Source organism: Homalodisca vitripennis, unplaced genomic scaffold, assembly GCF_021130785.1.
Source record: "Homalodisca vitripennis isolate AUS2020 unplaced genomic scaffold, UT_GWSS_2.1 ScUCBcl_10;HRSCAF=455, whole genome shotgun sequence".
NCBI lineage: Eukaryota > Metazoa > Arthropoda > Insecta > Hemiptera > Cicadellidae > Homalodisca > Homalodisca vitripennis.
In genome coordinates this window covers 38,318-58,043 of record NW_025776150.1, presented here as the reverse complement: position 1 = coordinate 58,043, position 19,726 = coordinate 38,318, and the positions used below count along the sequence as shown (strand labels likewise).

Here is a 19,726-nt window from a genome sequence, read left to right as displayed (position 1 = left end):
ACAAGTTTTTTTTCATACAGAAGACGTCTTTACGCTTTATTAAATAAAACAGTGTTTCTCCCTTGAGCAATCTGACTGATTTGCGTCTCCAAAATAGGTTACTGCAAAATTTGTATACACCGTTACTTCAAATTAATATGTTAGAAACACTTTATTAATAAGAAAACTTAATATAAACATAACATAACATTTAAAGCCAGCTGGTGTAAAATGTTTCAATTAAATCTCTGTGGCACAGCTGACATAAAATAAGTAAACAGTTTTGACGAAAAGTTGTATATCCAGTAACGCTTGGAAATTATTAACAAAATTGTCTAAAATGCTCTAAAATCCAAAGGGATATTTGTCTTCAACATATGAGCTTGCTGCGTGTTTTCTTAAACTTATAATCTACTGCTGTTTTTATCAGGTCACGGATATGTGGGTATTATATCGATTCATTTTAACGTCAAACTCAGTTCCATTTTTTAATGATTCTCTGAATACCTTGCCGATGGTGTGTATTTATCTTGGTAGAAAATTGCAAAAGATATACCCTCCTTCTAATTATAAAATGTATAAACGTTTGGTACATACATTAATTGAAATATAACTTAACTAATTTGTATATATTACATAATTAGAATTATAATCTATGTAGGCAACTTCAGGATAAGTTAGTCCAGCATGGTTGATTGTGAATTCTCCTAAAAAAATTGCTAACTTTACATGTTCTAAATTCATTTATTTTATTGTTTGTTTATGTATAAAAGGTGCGAGTACGCTACAATACGTGTCGAGTAATAGGCTTCGCTAAGGTTCCATGCTAAATTTTAAGCATACAGCTCATTTTACTTCGTCATGTGGTCATATAGACAAATCATGCAGAAAATTAAACTTAACATCCTCTCAGAAAACATAAACGAAATGTTCCTGCTACTAAGTGCTTCAATGGCGCTATATGCACAATCATATAACTTAATGTTGTTTATGTAGAAAAGAATTATCATGCAAATTGTAAAGGTCATGTGTGATAGTGATAATTAATTACATTATAATCTGAAAACAAAAAACGCAGGTATATAGTATTTATATTTTATAGTTCAATACGTCTCAGTGAGAATTCACGGATCTGGGTTATTTTCATGTTGTGTAGATACATATTGTCTGCGATAGATGTCAGCACACGTAACGTACACCGAGATATCCCAATCCTCCAACTTAGTAATGGAGAGAGTATTACATGGTATAAGGGTGACGACCTGCCCAAGGACTGGCCCTGGCACCATGTAATGCCCTAACCTGAGTGCGCATAACAGTTTCACTGCAGCCATTGTTTTTGGTTCTAGTAACAGTGTTGAATGCACGACAGATGTTTTAAGCACAGGCAGTCCCAATCCCGGTGTAAATTGGTTATTTAATATGTATCATTATAATAGATCTAATAGAAATTTACTTCAAGGCATATTTTCCGGGAGATGGTTTGAATAACCAATAATAAACGAGAATTACATGCAACCAGTAAAAAAGAAAATGTTTTATGACAAAATCAAGCTTTTAGAGCAAGCATTTTGCTTATCATAAGGATTACTCATTTGGTTGTTCTGTTTTACTGTGTTATTATCATACTATTTTACTATATATAAATTATCTTATAACTTAGAGCCAAAGACGGTGGATTTTTTCAATAATCCCAGCTTGGACAGGTTGGTATAACGCTTAGCTTTGCCATTTTGCAAATAACTTTGTCTGTCTTGGGTCAAATTAAAGTTCTTCAGCAAAAACTAAAACAAACATGATCATTAGATAAATATTGAAACTAATTATTTCATTTTACTCCAGCATACGACTGGCATTTACGTATTGGTTTAATACAACTTTATTTAATGGGTTTATATACTTATTGTACTGTACAAACTTAGAGAAATGAGTTTCTGGCGTAAAAGTTATGAATGTTCTTCCTGATAATTTCTATAATTAACTTACGCCATACGCATAGCATATTTCTTAACAAACAATAATTATTCCTCGTTACCATGAAAACACAATTTAAACCAATTTAAAACCAATTTAAATACCTTTGAAAAATGTTTTAGTACAGAGGCATCGAGAGTAATATTCCTTCAAGTTAATACATACAATGTTAGCTGCGTTGTTCGGTCTTCTTCCGACCTATGACCAGTACACCACGGCTGAACCAGTATCGTTTTGCTGGGATATTCTTCAAATGGATAAGTCAAAACATCATAATTTTCATTGAATACAATTCACCTAGATGTTTTTTTGTATGTATGGCTGAATATGTTGTCTAAATATTTGTATTAAACAATTACGCCTTGAGTTTAGATTATAGCAACTCATGGCTTTGACTTATTTACCTGTAGAACAGCAGAAGTACTATAAATCACTTACTGTATTGTATGTTTATGTGCATGTAATTACTGTATGGACTCTGGCCACTACGCCACATGCATGTCCATTATTATCACTACTGATGAAGCAGTACAGTTTATTAAATATTTGCATAAATTAAAAAACACAATCTATCACTCTACAACGAAGTTATACACGCGATTGCTTTGCATAATTCACAATAAACATTTAAGTGTATGTTCTCAGACGTACTTTATTTTGGCTTTTTAGACTGAACGAAAGTGTGTATAGTATCCTAGACACACACAAAGGAAAAGAAAAACGTTGCAAATTTACGAACGTAATAATAAACGTATTTAACTGTTACATTGGTGCCACCATTGCTTGTTGCCAGAATCCGTTCTAAAATGTCTTATGATATTTAATTTGAAAAGTATTTCTTCACTTGTTTATTGTTTTAAGTGAAGTACGTTTTATTCCCAATTGGTATAGTTTTAGTACTTAACCTGTTTCTTAAAACTTATAGGAAGGTTTATCTCAGAAAAAATTAAAATTTTTGGGAGTTGTGGCGGTGGTCGACATAAAACATTATCAAAGTGTTAAAAATATGAAATAATTAATTTTTTTTTCTAAAATTATATTTCTTACCATTTACATACTAAAACTGAACCCCAGAAAATAAATATATTTTTAATTATACGTAGACAATTAAACTAACCTTTTTCTCCCCCTTTCTTTTAATTGCCTGACAGTGATTAAAATAATAACTAAATGTCAGTATTAAGTATAAAGAGCTCGGAAAATGTCTAAGGAAAGATTCCAGTTTTATATTTTGTATCCCTTTTGATGCTGTGTCGTTTTGATTCTTCCAAAACTATCTTGATTAGCAATCTATTTCCTTTTATATCACCACACACAATTCCGTTTTCCACTGCTGTAACTCAAATAAATATTCGACCGCAAGTCGTTTCTCGATATGTCTTCATTGACGTCATCAATGTATTGCCTCAGTTTGTTTCTCCATAAAGGCCTCCAGGGTGTTGGTAAAGATAGTACGTGTGTCCGCTACCTGTGGTCGTGGGCTAACTTTCAACACAACATCAGTGAGAACAGGACGGAAATTATTAATGAAGGATATTATTAAGAATATGTAATAAAAAGATGGATTCAAGGAGGTTAGTAAATCTATGAATTTCATTGATAGAAATTTTCTATAGAAAATAAATTATAACGGTTTCAATATTTAGTAATTTCTAACCGTTGTGAACTTAATTTTTATGAAAAGGTAAATCCAATTTTTAGCATTCGTCTTAAAGTTTTATATGTGGTGAACGTAGAAGTCTTATCCTATCAGATCCTAATTATATTAAATCAAACTTATCTTTAATAATATTGACACATCTTTCAAGTCAGCACATTGTGCAATTGAAAGATTGGGTGCAATTAGGAGTGTACTTCAAGATCAAATTTAACTAAATATGGGGTAACCTCTATATTTATATTACTTAAATTGCAACCGAGAATAGAATATATTTCCTTTTAATATCAACCGGTGTATAACATAAAAATATTTTTTTCCTATCATAATCTACTTGCACTACAATAATATTTAAACAATTATGTAATCTGAAAACATTAAACTCTTTTATCAAGTATTAACACGGTGAAGTTCAATACGTCTAGTAAGAATATACGGATATAAATTATTCTCTTTTCGAAGAAGTGTATATTAACTGCGGTAAATGGCAGCACACGTGACGTAAGCTAAATATCTCATATCAACCTAATAAGGGAGGGGAGTATTACATGGTAGAAGGGCGACGACCTGCCCAAGGACCGGCCCTAGTACCATGCAGCGCCCTAACCTGGGTGCGCATAACAGTTTCACTGCAGCCATTGCTGTTGGTTCTAGTAACAGTGGTGAATGCACGGCTACTGTTTTAAGCACAGTCAGTCCCAATCCCTGCCAAGGTTGGTTATTAGAAGTGTTTAAAGTTACATTTTAAAGGATCTTATATACATTTTCTTCATTACATATTTTCTGTCTATATTTACACCACTCAAATATTATCTATGCTAAGTATTAGTTAATAATTTACCAATTATATTTGGATTATTAATATTAAATCATGTTTCAGCATGCTATATGTCTTATTCTCAATGCGAGATGACACAGTACCGTAAGTATTTGGGACATTTCAGGTGTAAATTTAATGCCATTCTGAAACTACAGTTTTACTCAAAGCTTAAGACTTGTAACACTATTTTATGAGGTATTATAAATAAAGCAGGATACTGATTAGTGTCATTTTTGTGATTCCAGGGCTTTGTTCTGATTATTTTCAGGTGGCTTCGGTCCTGCGTTGGCTTGTCGTCCCCTCTTTGACATTATCACGTAACACTACTCCACGTGTGTTGCAAAACACACAAAGTATGACTGATGATTGAATGGAAAAGTGTGAAAGTGCGCGTGCGTGTAGAACTACATTTAACTAGAACAATAATTCTCCACTACACAACATATTAAGGTAACTAAATTTATCTGCTAATATTAGACTTAAGTTTACATATTTGTTGCATGAATATACTTATTATTAAACCTATTTATTTAATTAACGTATATTTCTATAATTATATTGGTTTTGGGAACTCTGTGGTTTATCAAGATACACTACTACACGGTGTCTTTTTTTATTGTTACAGGGTGATGCGGCCAATGCGGCAGGAAGTCGCCCCACTCACACCAATACACACACGACACATACACTAGGTAATGTATTTAAAATATTTAAATCAATTTGGTTCAAACTGTTGTTTCAGAATGGCATACTTATATTAATTGGTTTAGTATATGTTTACATCATAATAGTTAATAATTTTAATATAACTAAAATTACTCATGACAGTAGTAATAATTGGGTAAATTATATTGTAATATAAATGTGAATCACTACCATAAATGAATCGCACAGTCTTCACTTGAAAGCAAATTACTTGCTTGGTTTATCTTATTCCCTATTAACGTATACAGTACATGAAAGTATTGTAAAATCGCAGTGATTCAATTTGCAGGTTTTTTTTCTAATTCCTATTTTTGGATTCTCTTCAGTTTCAAATTAGGGCTTGTCACAAGTGTGTTAGTTTCTGTCTTACAATATTAGTGTATGTGTGTGCGCGTTTGCAAACTTGTTACAAGAAATCATAGGGACCCAGAAAGTTAAATCACAATACAAAGTATGCTATATTATATATATATATATATATATATATATATATATATATATATATATATATATATATATATATATTTCCATGCACACTATCAGATTAATCGTATTCTTGGAACAATCTAGATCTAGATAGCAACAATATACTACAGCAAAGCTGACGCTTTATTTCTAATTAAGATTCTATGCTATGCATACCATTCTAATAATGCCTTTTATATTAATTCAAACAATCAATCATTCTACTATTATGAATTAAATTTTAAATTTCATATAATAACAATGTTTGAACGGAATTCGGCATTTTCGCACAATTTTCAACTTTAGCATAGTCAACAAAGCTGAAATTTATAAATATAAAATTACCTGATAGCTTTATTTGTTATTACTATTTGCATATTTTAAATTAAAACATTAAGTAGCCATTAATTTCAATAAATTTATGTAATAAACAACTATGTCTCGTCATTGTAATTTTTAAACCACAGGTCATAGAATTAAACGTTTATACTTGTACTCACACAATGTCACGCGTGATCATAGGTTTTAGTCAAGATATGTAATTTACATTTCCAAAATTTGAACGGTCGCATTCTCGAAATCCTGAAGTGATTACAAAACATAAATGGGTATATATTGGAAGATATTTTAATTACAATGTTTCCATAAATGAGAAATTCTGCCGTTTAAAAATGTTCGATTAAATAACATTGTTTAAAACTCATCCAAGCTATGTGCTACTGTCTGCACCAACTTCAATCTGGACCTGAAAACAAATACGGTAGATGTTAGCTAATGTTATATAGCATGGCCATTTATATTCCATCAAGATGTCGATTTAAATAAATACGTGTCTATTTAATCTATCTCACTAGTAATTGTATTAAAATTAAGTTTCCTGTGTTTATAACAGTACCTAAATAAATAATGCTTAGTCACAAGATTATATTTCTTACGTATCCTTGACAAAGGATCCATGGTCTCAAGGCATCTCTCTGTTTAGTATGTGGATATGAAATTCTCTATCAGGCTACATCAAAGTACTCGAATAACTAACTTGGTACATACCTAACTACCTAACTTGAGGGCTGGATAAGTGGTTAAGGACAAAGGCGCTGTTTTGAATACATGGTGTGAATTTGTCATCAATATATCACATAGTAAAATGAGTTATTAAACGTCATTATTACAAGTCGCAAGATATAATAAAACTTCAAATCTAAAAATAGGTGCATGTAATAGAATTTATAAAAATTATTTACTTTACAAAATAGGTTGCCATAAAAAGTGTTTGACTTCACGTTTTTAATTAGCCAATTTCTAACGATTTTACCAAATTATAAAAGAAAGTAAAAATTAACACTACGGTACTCCATTTTTCTTAACAGGGTATGCTATAAAAACCGTACGAAAAATAATTGGTGCGCCTAGATCTGAAGGGGAACTGACAGCAGAGTTTACTGTTAAAACCTAAATTAAAGACATTTTGTCACACCCTGTACAAGCGAACACACATAATATTGATTTTTTACACCAAAACGCTCAGGATACATTGCCCTTTAAAATAAGGTTTCATATGACTTATGTCCCCATTTTAAAATTTCTCAAAAATTACCATCACACCCCCCCCCCACAAAAAATCCTTTTATGCAATTTGTCCCGGCTTTAAAATAATTATACCTATTTCTTTGCTGAAAAAAGGTGGGGGTATCTGATGAAACGATCTATGCATCTTGGTTTGGTTCACTGCTATTGATAGTAGGTGGTCTGGAACAGCCTGTATATTAGAAATCATGTCATAGATTTAAATTTATGCATCTTGAATATGTTTTATATGTACATCATAAGCCATTAAAAATAAAATTTTACTGATCAATATATATATATATATATATATATATATATACTACCTGACCTGACCAAGGACTGGCCCTAGTACCATGTAATGCCTTAACCTGGGTGCGCATAACAGTTTCACTGCAGCCATTGCTGTTGGTTCTACATTGATGTAGTTGATGTATGTACAGAATTTAAATTACACGGCTTAATCTATCTATAAATTTGATTTTAATAAAAATATTGTAATATTAGATGTCTCCTAGCAATAATATTTTAGGTTTCTAAACAATTTTAAAATATGAGAAAGAATCCAAAACATAAAAGCTTTTTCACTATTCTCTTCAACTATATAATTTTATATAGGGATATTTTATACACAGAAGGATTCCATCGCGTTAATCTCTCTATAATTTTCATTGTTTCAAAGTTTCTATAGAAACTAAAAGTCAAATGATACCAGTATTTATTTTCTTCAACCTTTGTAATTTTATTAATTATTTTTAAGGCCAGGAAATGTTAAATACTGGTATTAATCTTTAATATTCGGTAAACGTTAAATTCTTAACATAGATCTAGATCTTAAAATGACTACAACATTATTTATAATAATATCGATATATCTCTCAAGCCAGCACATTGTGTACCGAAATTTTTTTCACAATTATACCAGCCGTATCGAGCACCTTGCAGGCAGGCAGCGGGTAGGCCGGGACTCTCGTCCCTTCTGTGGTAGCGTCTCTGCAACAAGCAGAATGGCTACTGATCATCAGTATGTCCAGCCCCAAGAGGGGCTATTTTTGCGTTGGGTCGTGGGGAATTGTTGAGTGTGTGGTTTTATTTAGGTCGGTGAAAAGTAGTGTAGTAGGTTGAGAAGTGAAGTGAAGTGGAGAGTCGTTGGTTTTTGTTTAGTACATTTAGTCTTCTATGGTGGGTCGTCTAATATTACTTTTAGTTGTGGGATTTTCCACGGATGGACGGCTTCCCTGGTTGCCCACTCACGGATGTGATCCCACTTGGGTTCAGCTGCTGCTGCATACATGGCTCTCGCCTGGCCAGTGATGAAGTCATGCAGGCAGGGTAGTCCTGCAGACCGTAGGACGACCGAGTTTCTGACGAACCATGGTGTGTTCGTCAGTTGGCGGAGTGTCCTGTTCTGGAAGGCTTCTAGTGCCTTCCTGGTCGTCTTGGAGGTGTGTGGATACCAGGCAGGAGTCACGATATCACGATGGGGTGGACTATCGTTGTTTAGAGCAGCAGCTTCGTGTTGATGGGAAGTCCGGAGTGAGGTCTCAGTAGAGCCGACAGCCCTTGACGGGCGGCCATTCCAAGGCGGATCCTCCCTTTGGCGGCAAGTCCAGTCGTTAGAGTCCGGTTGAGGACGACTCCCAAGTATTTAATAGACTTGGTCCACCTTAGTTGGTCCCCCTGCAGGTGAATCTTCTCGCGCTGGGCCGGATACTGCGGGTTTTTGGTTAAGTAGATAGCCTCGGTCTTCTGAGTGTTGATCCTGACCCTCCACTCAGTCAGCCAGGGGTCCAGATGTTCCATTTGCCTTCTCATGTAGGCACATGATTGGTGGATGTTGGCCGACTTACTGTAGAACAGTGCGTCGTCAGCGTAGAGGGCGAGATACATCCTGGGAATGACTGGGATGTCATTTGTGTACCACAGGTACAGCACTCGGCCCAGTACAGATCCCTGTGGCACGCCCGCGGTGATGGGCCGAGACGACGACGCGGCCTGTTCCACTGAGACAGAGAAAGTTCTGTCTGCTAGGTAAGACTGGAGAAGTCGGAACAAACTGCGAGGAAGTGGACTGTGGGCCAACTTGTACAGGAGCCCTTGATGCCAGACGCGGTCGAAGGCCTTGCTGACATCCAGGGAGACAGCGGTGGTGACCAGTCCTTAGTTATGGGAGTCAGTGAGGTCTGAGAACACTCTAGTCAGTTGGAGGGTGGCGGAGTGACCCCGACGGAAGCCGTATTGCTCTTTGCGGATTTCCATGTGGAAGTCCTGGGGGAAGCGGGCCAGAATGAGTCGCTCTAGGAATTTCGACAAGGAAGGTAGGAGGGAGATTGGGCGGTAGCTGTCGGGTAGGGTGAGGTTTTTAAAAGGCTTCGGAAGTAGGATAAGCTTTGCCAAACACCTTGCAAATCATGAGATGTAGCGTCTTTATTTATATTATTTTAATGTCACCTGAGAATCAAATAGTTTTCTTTTTATCTCAACTTGTCAGACATTGTAAACATAATTTTTTCTTGTCTATATCTTCTCCGTCTACTCAAATATTTAAAATATATAATATGGAAAATTAAAAAACGCTATTATAAATTATTTATAACATAAAGATTATTGTCACAATGAGAATTTACGAAACTAAATAATTCTCTTGGCGATGCATATTGTCTCCTGTAGATAGCAGCACACGTGACTTAAACCGAGATTTATAAACTATCAAAGTTAATAATGGAGGGAGTTATTCCATGGTAAAAGGGTTACGACCTGCCCAAGGACAGACCCTAATACCATGGAATGCTCTAACCTGGGTGTACATAACAGTGTCACTGCAGCCATTGCTGTTGGTTTTAGTAACAGTGTTGAATGCAGGGCAACCGTGCTAAGCACAGGCAGTCCCAGAAATTTATGTTTTAAGAGACAGGTTTTACTAAACTTTTAGTGTTAACATTGTTTTAAAGTATGTGTAGGAACAGCAACAACTAATTATTATTGTATTGATTCATGGTTGATTCAATGTGAATATTTAGTTTAGCTCCAGTTCACTTTTCTCTTAAGTGCAGCTCCTGAAATCCGAAGCTGAAATCCTTAATTCTCTAATGGAGTCATGGTTGTCTGAAGGGATCCAAAAATATTCGGTGACGAAAAATCTCAACGTACTCTTTGCATTCATGTTTTACGACGAAATGTAGTACAATCCAGGTGAAGAGGCATTCTCATTGTCTCATCAAGCGCTCATTTGAGTGCATTACACGTTGGAGAGGGATTATTAATTATATTTTTTAAATATTAAGTTGACTTTACATTGTAAACAACTAATGCAAATGTAACAAATATGGCTACTTTCGTCCCAAAATTATACAGAGACACACATTTTTGCATCGCAATTGCGTTATTATAAAGCTAAGGAATTTGACTTTAGGATTCCTCCACACTGACCTATAATATTTAATAATAAATACTACTATCTTGAAGGGATATTAGAGCTAGTATACTAATATTTAATAATAAATACTATAATATTGCAGGTATATTAGAGATATTGTACTGGTACTTATATCAAATGTTCTATTCTCCGCCTTAAAAGTCCTGCTAAAATGCATTTTACTGCATATTTCTATCTAAAATGCAACAGGAACTTACAATATATTTGCACCCTTCTCTACTTTTCTGACGGAGATATAGTTATTATTTACGTATCCTACAGTTAATTTTAAGAGTTAAAAACCAAATTATCCTCTTTGACATATTTTACTCTTTTGCCATCCTCTTTGAATTCCGCCAATAAAAGTGACTGAGGGTCGCTTAATTTGTAGGAGGAAATCCTGCATGAATTACTATAAAACTATAGAATATAAAAGTATTATCATCATTAAAGCTGTACTATCGTTATATACAGAGCAAATGGTATTATTCTTATCTCCATGGGTGTTCAGCTAAGAGAAACGTTTACAGATTATAAGTATTGTGCGTTGAGGGAGGAGTCCACAAGCACATTGTGATCAAACTTCAAATTTATTCTGCGGCGGCTAAAAACAACAGTTCCCTGGAGAAATCGGTGGGTAAATGGAGATTCCGACAGGCTAAAATATATTCATCGGATCTAGTGGATTTTCTTCCAGACGAAGGAACCGAGAAATCCTTACTGTCCTTACTGGGCAGTTGAAACATTGGTGCGACTACAGCTTTTTTTCATTGTAATATTTGGCAGTTTAAGACCATTATTTCAAATCTAATAAACCCCAGGCCTCCTTTTGGGTTTTGGCCAAATTCGGGGATAATTTGAATTCAGTGGCAGGTTAAACCAGAGGTTTAGATCAGGGGTCTGTGAGTTTAAACTAGACCTATTTTATTGAATTTTCCTGTCTTAATCAAAGTTTTGACTTTAAGTTCATTTTGTGGCTGAACCGTTAGAGATACGAGAAAAAGTAAATGGATCTTTCTTGATGGAAATTTTATTTTATTCTTACATTCCGTCCTCAGATTTAAGGTAAGATCCTCTGGCTTAGGCAGTACAAAGCTTGTAAGAAATGTCTGCACTGGTCAGCCATCGTGAATTGTTTAGTATAAATATAATTAAAATCGACTCTAAGTCAGTATTTTTAAGTTAACTATGGGTTTTAATTTGCTCAGGAGTTTATACAGTCATACCAGAAAATTCAGGCGGAGGGAATTTAATGTTTGCAAGAGGTTAAGACATCAGGGGATTTCATTTACTCAGGAGATTACCTGGTCGTACCAGAAAATTCCGTCGGGGGGGGGGGTGTTAATGTTACCGGAGGTTAAGGCACAAGTGGTTCTCTTTTAGAGAGCGTTGTGTTTATGAGCATAAATAAAATTTACTGAGAGCGTTTTACGGGCTTACGGAAGGGTATACAATAACTTAATCAGGGGGTTTATGTAACTTAGGAGATTATCATTCCACACCAGAGTTTTTACAATTAACCACTATTTCATGAGATCAATTAAAAACAAACTATGTAATATTAACGCTTCAATAACTTTTAAGGGCATTTTACGGCTTTACCATTAGAGATACGACAAAAAATGACTGGCCTTTCTTTTCGGAAATTTAATCTCCCTTATTCCTCTTTGAATCTGCCGGTAAGGCCCAGGTATTTCCTACTAGGTAGCAATTATTACAGTGAGAAAATGTAATACTTGCAAGCGTCCACAATCATGGGAAGAGTCTATTTTGAATACTTGCAGGACTTATGTACGTAAAAGTTTTATATAATTAAATTGTATATTAGTAAAATCAAAAATAAATAGCATTTTTGTTAATTTTCATCAAGTAATCTGCTTAAATGTCTGAGAACTATCCTATAACGGCCATATTCGATAATATATTCAGGAATAATCCAAATAAGATATTTAATGTCTGACTTAATTGTTAATTACAAAGTCGTCTTAGAATTTTGGCATTGACTACCATAACCATATGCCGGGTATCAAATTGAATACAAAAAAGAGCATATGAAATATATATGAGTGAAATATAATCCAAGTAGACCAGAACCGTCGTTAATGCTCAATGAGCTACAAAAATATAAGTAAAAACATTATCATTACCTTAAGATTTTTAGGTTCACAAAATATTTTTTTAAATAAAATTCAACAAGATGGAGGAATTTCCTCGTCATATCCTTAAGTCAAGTGGCAATATTTATAGACCGTAAATCAGTCCCTGACAATGGCTCCGTCATGACGGTAGATGTGTTCATTGTTAACTTTATGATATTATCTCTCTACCGTATTAATCGTCGGATACGTTCTGTCCTCGTCATCCCTCAAAATAGTGTCAGTATTTGTTGACTGCAGCTCTTTTATGACGATAGAAAGTCTTCATTTATTCATTATATAATTCAGCAAAACTGCCCCTCTACCTGTCTGACACATTAATCAAAGGTGTAAACAGGAGCACTGAAACTTTATTAATACTTTACATGTCACCAAATACACATTTTTAAAGCTTGGAAATATATCTTCTTTGATGCACATTGTTATTCAATTAACTGAGCACGATAAAAATAACTCTATTTCATACAGTCTTATATACATACTTATATATGATTATATTTAGCATGCAAAATGTAATTATGTGCAACGGACATACTCTACCGCAGACTCATAAAATTATAATCGATACCTAGGTAAATTATAAAACTTTTGCAAGGACAAAATCATTCAGCTGATGGCGTGTAGTTAGTAGTTATCATTGAGTTAATAGATTTATTGACAGATCTTCTAGGACCAATTAAATACCAGTTGTAATATTATATTGATAAATGGTATCCATTTAAATATATCTTCTGTTGACAGGAATGTCTTATAAAACTTAAAGTTACAAAAGAAGTTCTATCGTTTAGTTATTAAATGTAGTATTCGACCCCGTTCTCATGTAATAGAAACTTTTAGTTATTAAACGTAGTATTCGACCCCGTTCTCATGTAGTAAAATCTTTTAGTTATTAAACGTAGTATTCGACCCCGTTCTCATGTAGTAAAATCTTCTAGTTATTAATCGTAGTATTCGACCCCGTTCTCATGAAGTAGAATCTTTTAGTTATTAAACGTAGTATTCGACCCCGTTCTCATGTAATAGAATCTTTTCATAAATTACAAAATCCTTTTAAAATTCTGTACTTAACTAATTCATAATTATTATTTAATTCTTTAAAATTTAGGTTAATTCAATAAAGTAATATTCCTTAAATCGAAGTTGGACTGTAATTTAAGAGTCTTCAGACTTGGCAAAATGGTCATATGTTGATAGCCATAGAGACAATAACATCCGAAATTTTTAATGTTGATTTCAGCCATTTTTGGATCATAAACTATAGTTTTAGATTATTTTTAGATTTTTTAATTTATATCCTTTAAGATAAACTTTCTGGATTATAAAAATTATAAAAATACTTTTTTATCACTTTACGTAAAATATTCTTATATAAGTAGCGAATTTATAGAATTTCCAATCGGCCCCATATAAAAACGTCTCATAATAAAATTGTGACATTTTTGCAGATTGTACAGTTTACATACTCACTGAATAACAATTTATTATTCAAAATGAGTGGTAGTTTCGTTAATTATAAATATAACTTCCTGAAGTAATATATTAATAATAGATTTGTCACATCCTAAAATGTACATTGGGTGGAGTTGTGTACAACGCAGTAAATAAAATTCATATTTACAGAAAAAACTTTAGTTTCTATTGATAACATGATTATATGATTCATCACAATGAATGTGAGATTTGATAATTGTTCACATTTATTTGAATCAACCGTTTACCCCTGTATCTTTAATTGGAATATCCTCCAGTGTCGGGCAAGACGGCAGCAGCATTACTGAGATCCACTCAAATGCGAAGAGGCTAAACAACCTCAGATTATTAAGGCTGAGATCCACGTACTTTCAAGTACAGATCAATATTCTAGAAGGCAATGGCTCTGTGGCTAGACAGTGACCAAAGAGTTTTACCCCAGAGTCTTATTACTTGTACTTAAGTCTATTAGGCACATTTCATTATTTCGTAAATGGGAAACGCCACTATTCTGCGTCTATAAGGTAGTTAAACACGACTCTTCAGAGTTATTTTATTTCATAATGCTTTAATAAGATTCAACTGAACTTTAATCTTCAATTGATCTGAGAGTGTTTCTGTCTCTATGTCGCATTAAATTCTGTATGTCCGCACAAATATTTCAATCACGAACTGATTTATAGACTGACATTCAACATGAAACTTTGTTTCTACACTTAGGTCAACGATGTTTCGTGTCCAATCGTGGAAATATTTTTCTAAAAGTCGTTGCTGTCCAGCACTCAGTAACATGACACAGGTTCTCTTACGTACACAGAGGAATGAATGTCTTCTTTTGTGTGTGTTTAGCTGCCTGTAGAGTTGAAATGTTGCACGTTACCTCAGCGAAATCTGTTACGCGACACGTTGAATGGCGTATGACTCCAGCCACTACTCCACATGCTTGCCCGTTCTTGTCACTTCCGCTGAGGCAATACAGTATTGGTATATTGAAAACCCATATTTTCACAATTGACAGGTTTAAATCAAGACATTCATGCAATCCTTTCGCATTCAGCACAATTCAACATTTACATTAGTATTTGAATTGTTTGTTGCCAGAACTTGTCCTAAAATTTCTCACGTATGATAATTACTTTGAAAAATATTTCTTTTCATGTTTATTATTTTAAGTGGTGTACGTCCAAGAGCCCAGGGCCAATACGTATTGTTCAAGTACATAACCTCGTGCTCGAAATAGATTAGGAAGTTTACATAGGAAAGAAGTTAATTATAATTTTTGCGTGTTGTGGAGGTGGTCAAAAAGGAAGGGTTTGAAAAGTGTTTAAAATATATAATAACATTGTTTTCTCAAATCATATTTCTATAGCTTTATACTTAAAACTTACCTTAGACGAATTTAACCTTTAAAGTTAGTTTTTTTCTACTATCTGTTTCTATAACAGGATCATAACTATTATTTCATTATTTGAAAGCCGGTGTTAAATATGTAAATACAGGAACAAATATAAGGAAGGATTATCGTTTGATATTATTAACTCATCCGAACCTGTACCATTTATCTTCCACCAAAAGTAGCGTGTTTTACGATCGATTGTTTCTAGCTCAGATAGGAAACTCAGATTGATTAGGTGTTATTCAGTTTTATTTGAAGAGGCAAAGCTCAACTTTCATTGAAACAGTACTATTTCATGCAAATATACAGTGCTAGAAAAGCTCTACTTGATGTTTATGTTTACAAGCAATAATGCGTTCCTATCTGGATTAAAGCTACATTTACAGAAAATTACAAGCGATAACAGAATCTTATGCGAAATAAAGCAAGACCTAATCTATAAATTTTATTTTGTCAACAAATCGTATTCATCTGGTTCTTTTCAACAAAACATTTCCAAATTGACTTTTTTAATTATGACAAATTTAAATTTCTCTTTCTTGTAACCGTGATATTTTATTAACACATACTTATTATGTTCTGACTATTAAATTTGAATTATGTTTCAGGCTACAATGCTACTCATCGTAAACATGAGAAGAAACAGTACCGTAAGTATTTGGGACATAACAAGTGTTTAATGCCATTCTGAAACTGATTTTGAAGTCAAACTTTATATGTTTTACAATATTTCCTTTAAAATTATTAGTAAATAGACAGCCAAAGGATTTGTTTCATATTTGTGATTCGAGAGTTGTGTTCTGATTATTTTCAGGTGGCCTCGGTCCTGCGTTGACCCGACGTCCTCTCTGTGACACTCATCATATAACACTTCTCCACGTGTGTTGCAAAACACACAAAGTATGAATGTTGGTTGTATGGAAAAAGTGTGAAAGTGTGCGTGCGTGTAGAACTACATTTAACTGAAACAATTATTCTCCACTACACAGCATATTAAGGTAACTAAATTTGTCTGCTTATATTAGACTTAAGTTTAAATATTTGTCCCATTAATATTATTAATATTTATTTAATTAAGGTATATTACTATAATTTTAAGGATTTTGGGAACATTGTGGTTTAAAATTATACATTATTACATGCTGTCTTTTCTGATTGTTATAGGGTGATGTCGTCAATGTGGCAGGAGGCCGCCCCACTCACACTAATACACACACGACACATACACTAGGTAATGTATTGTTCTAGTTTAAAAGTTTATTATAAGTTTGACTACAATAGTTATTTCAGAATGGCACAATAATGTTGATTGTATGGCTGATTATATGTTTGTAGAGAATAATTTTAAATCTTAATATAATTACAAATACTTACGGCAATTGTTACTTCATGACTTAAATTAATTTTGTCTTACTATCTTAATAGTGATTTTTATGGACCTGTATAGTACTTAATATTTCAGTTCTTAAAAAATAAGCAGGAGGCTTTGTCTCGGGTGGAATATGACTATGATGAGACGTAAAGTTGTAATAAAAACTTTAGTGTTCCCAGTGGCAAAGAAATGTTATGCTCCAAATGTAATAAGTGTGTTTGTTATCGCCTCGTTTATAATTTGTTATCAAGGTTAGTAATTTTTCCGGAGATCTCTACTTAAGGTATTACCATATGTTTATCTACAAATACTAACTATATGGCTATGTTTACTGATGATCTGGCCAAATATGAAGTATAGCATAGTAGGCATACATCGTTTCATTATTAGTTCTTAAATGTACAGTGTTTAAAGCATTTTATATGATAATGATGGAATCTTTTTCGAGACATAGATAGAATAGATGTATTTCAAATTATGGTGAATTTCACTCAGTGGCAATTGGTTGAGAGTTATCGAAACTTTATGTTGGTCTTATAGGTAACCTACAACGTATCCCAATACCAAAGATAACACGACGAATAAATAAATAAAAATATATAACTTACTTTAGCCAATATATTGAAATGGCCATAAAAGCCGCATGCCGTATTATGGAAATAAGGTGATTATTCTAAGCTGAAAATATTGCATATTTTATCATTGTTGTTTCCTCATTGGGTATTTATAGATGTGTTGTAGATGCTTGTGTTTTGAGAATAAGTATTTGAAACTTTTTCACTATTTAATAATTTAACCTATTATTCTAACTAAATTATAAATTTCTAAAGTGAAATTTATTAAAATGGACTTTTTTAACATAAATTTTAATATACATCTATTATATAATTCACTATCCAGGGTTCACTATAAGAGATATAGGACAAATTTACTGTTAAGAATTAGTGCTATAACTGTAAACATTATTTAGTATTAGTAAAATCATAGTTTATTGGAAACAAATATGAAATAAAATAATTCATCCAGGTTTAACTGTCGGCGCGGCTCGGCTCGGTAGTCTCGTGCATCATGGTCACTCTAACATGTTCTGACAAGTTGGCTGTCCTGCCTCTACTGACGTTGATCTCCTTCGGTTTAATTTAAGGTTCAGTTAATACTAGATGCACATATGTAAAGCATTACATTTGGGAATAATTTTGCTGTTCAAATGTTTTTGTCAAGCAAGAAAGAAAACGATTAACAATAATACAAATAAAATTATATAGTCAATTACCAGAAAATAAACATTAACCTTATTTTCAGAGCAAAAATATCTTTCTAGGAACGATTTAACAACATTTATACCCGGATCTTAAAATTATATAAGTAGTACCTTTTTAATTATTATATAGTAGAGTTTTATTTTAATACCAACACAGTTAATATGCACATTTTACGTTATTTTAATATTTCGTAATGTTGCCACGAGTCAAGGTATAAATATATAAAGGACCGGAATGAATTTTTGAGAAAAGATTCAAAATCAATTAATATATGAGGTTTTTAAAAAGGGCTTATAAAATATGTGGCACAAGAGAATCTTAATCTTGCGGATCATCATCTACTACACTTGGAGAGAATCACTAACTGCAATAAAAAATATTTCTTAGCTCTAATATTCATTTACAAGATTTTAATTGGTTGTAGCTATCCCGTTAGTTAATTTTTTTATGAACATATCGGCAAGCGCGATCACTGTATAGTTAAATATCTCTTTAAAATAGTTGCCATTTCCGAAATATGCCCTATTAAACTTAAACCTCAGTGTATACCTTCAAGTGGAGGTACTATAACCTAATAAAACCAGATATTTTGTTATCAGTTATTGCTATACAAAAATGTTGCAGATTTTTTATATATTAGACAGTAATAAAAGTACTTCCTTTGTAATATAAAATCAACATTAGACATTAATAAAATTCATACCTTATCCTGCACACGGCCACGACAAATCAAGCGTATTTGTTGGATTGACTGTTGTGTCTGTCACTTGGATAATTAACCTTATCATCATTGTCAATGTATCGATATTCATAAATTTTACGAAATTTGCCCCACAATGATACCCAGTCTTATGTTTCATCGTAAAACTTAATGAGTACTTGCATGGGTAATTTGAATTTTTATAATTTACACCTATTAAGTTGCAATTTCAGTACTCTGACGACCTATAGCTGAACATTTATCATTGTTTTTGTAAATAAAATTATCAGTAGAAATACAGTGAAAAATTTAGTCTTGGACTCTTGGGCTTGCATAATTTCAATTTATAAGTTTTCTTCTGTTCTATTAGATTCTAGTACAACATTAAATTTGTCATTGTCCAGGTGATGAAGCGCATTCAAAGCCAGCCTTGGATTTCACTACATTTATTTAATATTATTCAGTAAATTATTTATTCGCACCATTAGTATTCAAGTAATTTTACTGCAAAGAGATAAATCATTTCGAAATATATACGCTCTCTGGATTTCAGGTTGATTAAGAAAATTACTAAAATTCAGTATACACTCTTATTTTTCAGTTACTGAAAACATGTTATTATGACAACATTTTATACTTGATACTTGTTTACAAAAATCACATGTTTTGAATAAAGTGACACTTCATATCCAAACAAACTGTAACCATTGGAACTGAATAATTATGAAAATCACTCTGCTATACCCAGTACCGTAGAGGGGGGGAGGAATGCAATTATACCAATTACATGGT

The 19,726-nt window shown here is 33.0% G+C and overlaps 1 long non-coding RNA gene across 1 annotated transcript; it reads right to left on the bottom strand.

Annotated features, from left to right (window-relative positions):
• Positions 1–6,116: 6,116 nt before the first annotated feature.
• On the bottom strand, positions 6,117–19,301 carry LOC124370163. Its single transcript, XR_006923153.1, has 2 exons — positions 18,938–19,301; positions 6,117–6,345 (listed from the first exon to the last, which is right to left on the bottom strand). It is a non-coding gene; the product is annotated as an uncharacterized LOC124370163 (long non-coding RNA).
• Between the last annotated feature and the right edge of the window lie 425 nt (positions 19,302–19,726).